Source organism: Sapajus apella, unplaced genomic scaffold (genome assembly GCF_009761245.1).
Source record: "Sapajus apella isolate SASKATOON/1434 unplaced genomic scaffold, GSC_monkey_1.0 scaffold64, whole genome shotgun sequence".
NCBI lineage: Eukaryota > Metazoa > Chordata > Mammalia > Primates > Cebidae > Sapajus > Sapajus apella.
In genome coordinates, this window is record NW_022437004.1 from 11,081,968 (window position 1) to 11,089,489 (window position 7,522).

The following is a 7,522-nucleotide window of genomic DNA, read 5'->3' on the forward strand; positions in this document are numbered from 1 at the left end:
ATTTCAAAAAAAAAAAAACTATAATAATGGTAAGGGCTAGACAGGAATCTTGGGGAGAAAAGAAATAATTAGCTCAAAATTTAACCAACATCCTTCTAAAAGATGGAAAGTGATGATGATGGCATAATTGCTGCCTCAACCTAAAGAAAACAAAACTGCTGAACAAAATACCTCTGTTCTTTTCAAAGCCAAATGATTTTATTTAGTATTCCAATGGCTTTACTTGTTAAATTTCATTGCTCAGCAGATAGAAACTGCACCTTGCCAATAACGTAGTCATATTGGCTTTTTTCCTCTGCAATTAAAGATTTTAAAGTTTTCTTCTGCATATCACATTACTGTAGACATACATGCTATTTCTCTTCAAATTTTGTTCTTACTATAAAGTGTGAGCATCATTTACTAATAAAAGATAATTGACAGCTTTTTTTTACTTTAGGAAAGTATGGAGATGATCGGCTTTTGCATAAAACTTTAGACTATAGTAAATCCTGTTTCATAATTCTTGGTTAGAATTTTATTGACCTGTAAAATGCATGACATTTTAGGAGCTTGTAGTAATTTATTTTATCTGTAAAAAAAGTATCACTGATGAATATTAAATCTAAACATATTCTAGTTTAAACAGATGGTAAAGCAGAAGTAGTGAGAAACTAAATAAATAATAAATAAATTAAAGAGAAGTCAGGATTAGTCACAAAGTGAAAATGAAAGCTCTAATAATGACAAGGTTGTGAACAAAACATTTAAAGAAAATGCAAGACACATAGCTTGGATATCTAAATTCTATTTTTTTCATAATTTTCTTGGCTTCATTTTATTATGGAATTATCAAATTTAGCTCAATGAATCTAAAACATGCTGAACTTATGAGGAGTGCTAGCAAAATTTTGCAACATAAACATTAATTTTGTAGGTCCTTAATATAACCTCTATATTGTCAAGATGTTATATTTAATAGCTTTAATCCTTCAATGAAGACTACTGTGATTTCCCTTAGTTAACTATATTTGGTTATATAAACAACCTATTTCAGTAGTAGACCTTGCTTTTTATCTTAAGCATTTTATTTTTATATTAATTTTAATTTCCAGAAAGCAGTTGATAATGTTTAAATTGATCATTTTTAGGGAATGCATGGTTTGTCATAAGCAACATAAATAAACACATTAATTGCCTTGTCATACTTTTATCTGACAGATGGGTCCCCAGGCATAGAGCCTAACCTTTTATTTTGACACCTGCCACATTTTGCCAGCCCTGACCCTTTTTTCTTTGCCAGAATGTCACTGTGTTCACCATGGTTGCACTAATCTCCGGCTTTTAAAAGGCATAATATTGGAACCCTTCTGAGAATCACTGCTATCAATCAGCTGATACTACAACATAAAGATTTCACAGATCTATCCAACATCCCTTCTCTCCTGCGATTCAAGCACATTTTCTCTTATTTCTATGACCTACTGGCTCAGTAAGATTACATGGAGCTTATTTTAATCTAAGGCCCCACATTGTTAACATCTGACACAAACAATTTAATTTAGCAGTAATTTCAAATTTAGAATTTACTGAAGAATAAAAAAAGAAGCTATGATTTCATTTTTGTACTAAGGGAAACTTTTTAGCTGTGAAGCAAATACGCTATTTTAATATAGCTAAGGAGTTAAAATCAATCTGAACATTTTTCTCTTTTAACAAAAGCATCAAGGCAATAAAACATGTTTTGAAAATCACTGTGCACTCAATCTTATACCTACACCTTTGATTTCTGGGGTGATTCCAGAAGCCATTAACATATGATATGTGTCTGGGTTAGTACAACTAAAAGCACATATCTGGTCCATTAAAGAGTGGGGTTTGGTTCTAAAGAGCTGTGCAAATCTGAGAACATACCGAGGGGGTGAATTGTAGGAGCTCATCCATTATTGAGATAATTGGATATAAATTTTAAGATGTTTCCTCCTTGAGCAAAATCAGACTACAATTAACTATGAAAAATGTTGTAATTATTCTTTTTTATGACTAAGTTAGAAACAAAAGAAATGGAAAGGTAGATATGTAGGAGATAGATTATAGTAGCAAACAGGTAGTTCCACCAGATCAACACAGTTTGGTTTACAATCTCATTGCAGAGATATGAATGCCAATAACTTGTCTTTCAAATGTGGTTTTGATTGGTTCTGAAATAAGCTTGTTTGGTATAATATGAAAAGCCTGGGACTATGCTCTGGTTAAGCTAAGCTTTGTGAATAATTCAGAAACATATTTGTGCCAGCTAGGATATATATGTACATTGTAAGAAGTGTGGGATCTGTGTCTTAGGACATTCAAAGAAAATAATGTTTCATGCCTTGGCCTAAGGGGTACTGGAGGTAATTCTAGAATTCTAGCAGCTTTATATATTTCAGCCTCAGCAGTTCTTTAATCTTTGGTGATCTACTATTAATATGACTCAGCTGCATTGCACATATTCCTCTTTCTGCCCTGCCCCAATCCAACTTTCACAGATTACTCAAAGTTTCTGCTACTTCACATTTTAACCATGTCTGAAACCTTCGACTGTCACAGAAAATTTTTTTCTTCACATATTATATCTAAATCCAGAGACAAAAAGTGATGAGCCCAGCTCATCTTTTGCAGCCTGGCCACACAGTTCATAAATTGCTGGCCAATCTGTTTTTTGGCCCCACTCCATTCAGCTGTAAATTTGAAGAGTTAGTGTTTGGGTTGGGTTAGTGTTAGGGTTAGATCCTGTGTGAGTAAACATAGCAATTTAGATGGCAGATGTTCTGGATGAGGATGATTCTCTTAGAAGGGATATGTCATGATTGACGCAAACAATACTCAAAGTGTGGTCCAGAGACTGGAGCTGTTCCATGTGCTATTTGTTATCCATCCAAAACAATAAGCACATTGAGATTAACAATTTAGGAACTCTTAAAGCTATTTGCTAAAGTAATTTAATGGCTGTTGAATCTAGTAATAACATATTTGGACTTGTGTTTTGTTTAATCTATTTTCTTAATTTTCTAGTAATTCAATTATATTACTAAAAAATAATGGTTGGCAGCATATTGGGGGGGGTGGGAAGCTGGTCTTTCATTGCAGATATTTTGAGAGAAATTGGATTAGAAGACTCCTAGACTCTAATTGTGGTGCCTCCTTAACCAATTAATAATGATCAAATCTTTATTATCAAATTATAATTCTCTGAACACCAGTTTCCTCCTAAATAAGCAAGGACTATAATGACAGTAACTCACCTTTTCAAGTTATCAGTCATGAGAAGACACAGTAGAATGAATTTTGAAAAACTGTTAAGAGGCTAATCAGAATTAAGTTAAAAAGTTTCTTTATAAATACAAACACACATAGATAACCATATACATGTCACATGGGAGAATTAATAGCCATACTCAACATTATCATAATAAATATATTTATTTTAAATCTTATCACTTTCCCATACAAAATGTAAGATATTGTGGATTTATATTGCCTGTTTCTGTTGTATTTATTAGTTTTTAAAGAAGGCAGTTTAGAGAGCACATTGATAAAGATGGACTTAGCACACTGTTCTCAATAAGTTTACAGTTTAGATGATTGCATATAAAAGTTAAATAAAAATATGAAGCAGCATAACTCTAAAAACTATTTAGAGAAAGAACATATTTAATAAATGAATGATACAAATATTAAAGACCAGAGATAGAGGAAGGAGAGAGGATTTCATGCCACTGTGGCCAGAGGAGAACACGCAGGATTTAGAGTGTTTTGAAGAATGGACAAGATTTAGAAAGATGGAAAGGATGAATGGGGTTATTCTGGGTAGAACAAAACTTTCAAGCAAAAGTGTAAGGTCAGAACATCTATGTATACGTATGTGTGAATATGTCTGTGTCTGTGCTAGTAGAGAAATGTCAGAAAATATATGAAATTAGAAATATAAACAAAATTTAAAATCCTGAAAATCAAATTGCAAAATGCAACCTTAATTTGTTTCATTTTTCCACCTATAGTATGGTAGTAAGTTATTAAAACTGGGCCCTTTGAAATAAAATTTCTTTTACATATATATGTATATATATAATTTACTGTCATATATGTTAAATGTAAATGTTACAAATGAAAAGTAATGTAACAAAGAATTTTCTCCAAATAAAACACAATGCATTATATTAAATGATTTTTTTAAATCTCAGAAACAATAAAAAGAATAAAAACACAATTTAAAAAATATTAGCATACTTTCCTGTGGTCATCTTACATCTCAATTTAATGCAAAAAACAAAGTGAATGACAAGAATTGATTCTCCTGATGGGCAACTATAAATCTTAGCGATATTATTACTTTACAATAGGGCCACAATAATTAAATTACAGAATATTGCAGAGCATGATGTAAATTTGGACCACTGGACCTACAGTGCCTCTCTTAGAAGCACCTCTTATTTTAAGAAGTACTGTGATATTGTTAATAATGCAATCTAGTGATTTCAATACAGGCTTTCAGCATTTCAGCATTCAATCATGTCATATTAACTCGAAGTACCAAACTACTGGTAATATTGTTTATATAATATTGTTTTATTATTCTGACATTTTTTACAGCATACAAGTAAAATCAATGATTTAATTGTTCAATTTATACAAAAAAAGACAGACAAATGGTCCACACATAATAAGCAAACATACCGTGGTACTGCAAACTTGTTTTGCAAGAATAATCCTACTCTGATGACACATATGTAAGGCAGTGTTGATAGGGAAGAGAGGTAACTATGCATAGGTATCTCCAAGTACACAAATAAAAGATGATAAATTCAAACTTGGAAATATTTTTAAAAATAGAAATAAAAATTATAGGTCGAATGTAATTAAAAAGACTGCAGTTCTTGAAAAGAAAAAAGGTAGTAACAAAGATCTTATATTTATGAAAAAAGTAAGATTATCTGAAGGTGAAGGAATCAAAGGAAAATATGCAGACATAGTTTACAGCGTCCTCTAGAGAATTTCCCTGAGCAGTGTAGATGTGAAAATAACTTTTGGAGCAGTTAGAAAAATTACCACAAAATGGATCAAATGAAGTTTTGCTTCTTTATGTCACAAATCTATAAAATGAAAGAATATTATTTTGCTTTCCATAATCTTAATTGTTTTTTCCACTTAATCTAGTATTTATGAATAATTTATACTGGAATGATGTTTAATATTCCCATACTATGTACTATAAATTTACATTTTGCTTGTTGCATTCCTCCTTGTAATGTTATTTGTAAATGTTTGTATTTGAAATGTATGAAATATTTATTTATTTATTTATTTTATTATACTTCAAATTATGGGATACATGTGCAGAACGTGTAGGTTTGTTACACAGGTATATATCTACTATGGTGGTTTGCGGCACCCATCAACCCGTCATCTACATTAGGTATTTTTCCTAATGCTGTCCCTCCCCTAGCCACCCCTCAACCCCGACTGGCCCCAGTGTGTGATGTTCCCCCTCCTGTGTCCATGTGTTCTCATTGTTCAATTCCCACTTATGAGTGAGAACATACGGTGTTTGGTTTTTTGTTCCTATGAAATATTTAGTTAGCCTTTTTTTCATTGCTTCTTAATGATATTCGTATAAACTACCAGAAAAAACGACTTACATGGTTTGGTCAAATAGTGGAGGATATTCGAATTTGAAAAATCAGTAATTTAAAATTCTTGTTAAAAAATCACTGGAGGTTTTTGGACATGACCAGAATTATATTTTACAAGAAGGAAGTATGTATAGAGAACCAAGTTATATCATTGTTTTTATATTCTAGATCAACATTAAGTAAGAGACTATAGGCAAAAAGTGAGAATTCAGAGGAGGATGCAGACGTAAGGAATACTGTTGAGGGAAAACCCACACAATTTGCCAACCCCAGACATGTGGGAAGGAGTCAGAGCCAGGCTAATACCCAGCCTTGGTTTTCTAGGATTGTGGTATTAATATCCAGGTACTAGGAAAATGTGTTTAGAGAAGAGAGAAGCTTTCAGATGTGTTGCGGTTGAGGCGATGGTGGGATATCAGGTTAGCCTTATTTTTTTCTTGTATATCTTTTAAGATAGCATTTCACCTGTCTTTTCTCCCTTGTACTAGAATCTCAGTCACTTGAGAACTAGGGCTTTTTGTTATTGGTCGGTGTTCCCAAGACTTTCATGTAACACTTCATTCTATCATCTTAATTTATGTGTTTTCATGGTGAAAGAACAGATGAATAAGGTTGCTTTTACTGATCACCTCTTTATCCCTGAAATTCTGACATCCCAGAGTAGGGGATCTTAAGATCAATGCTAATAAAGCTAATAAAAAGACTAGAATGTTGGTTCTCAGCCCTGGATGAACACTGGAATCACTGGGAGGATTTTGAGAAACACTAATGCTCCACCTACAGACATTCTGATTTAATTGCCCTGGGTGGGATTCACTAAATGGTATTTTTAAATGTTCCCCAGACAATTTGAAGTACACCCAAAGTTAAAAACTTTTGAGTTACAGAGTAAGTGTAGGCTGGGGAAACTTGAATTTTGAATTTAGTTTAAGATTAATTTTCACATACTATATTTACCCCAACAATCAAATCCACCCAAATGAATCTTCTCACTGTCTCTATGCAATGGAATTTAATACCTAATAGATAATGTACATAGAAGAAAGAACTGATCTTAATAGAAAACTTGACTTTTAAGATCTGTATGTAATTATCTGAGATTTGAATATTCAAAAAGAGTATGTTACAGAACCAGAAAGCAAACCATCATAATTTATGCCTGGGTGTTTTATTCTATTCATGCAGTTATCTATTCATTTAACCAACATTTATATTTAATTATGTTTTGGTTGGTTATAAATGGAATTTTAATTAGTATCAAGTGATTCCAAAACAGGCTATTTTAAATTTTAGAATATATTGATCCTTAATACACATGATGTGATTATTAACAGTATTAATTATCTGGAACCCTGGTAAGACCTCAAGGTCATTATGGATTTTGAATCCTCTATGATTTAAAGAGCATTACACTGCACTTGCTGCAATTGGACTGCATCCAATTGAAGTAGACATTTCTAACTTTTTAATGTTCTTATTATTTTGTCTTGGTCTCTCTTTAAACACAGATATAACACATATTTTGAAGTACTTTTTACATTTTACATCTCGCCAAATAGCCACTCAATATTAACTAATCCTTCTTGTTTTAGAAAGTAATTGAATGGTTTTAATATGACAGTTGCTGACTCAGCAATCCATTAATTCACTTTGAAATTAACTGATTTATTTGCCTTCATAGTTTCCTAAAGTGAAAGAAGAAAATATTTAGATTAAGTTTTAGTTTGAGTTTTTCCTGAAACCAGCTTCAAAAAACCTGAAGCCTTCTGGGAAAGGAGAGGACTCAGACTATACGTAAATATTTGAGAGGGCAATTCCTTAAAATCTAAACGTGTACCACTCCCCTACCCCTGCCTAAGCTTGCTGAATGT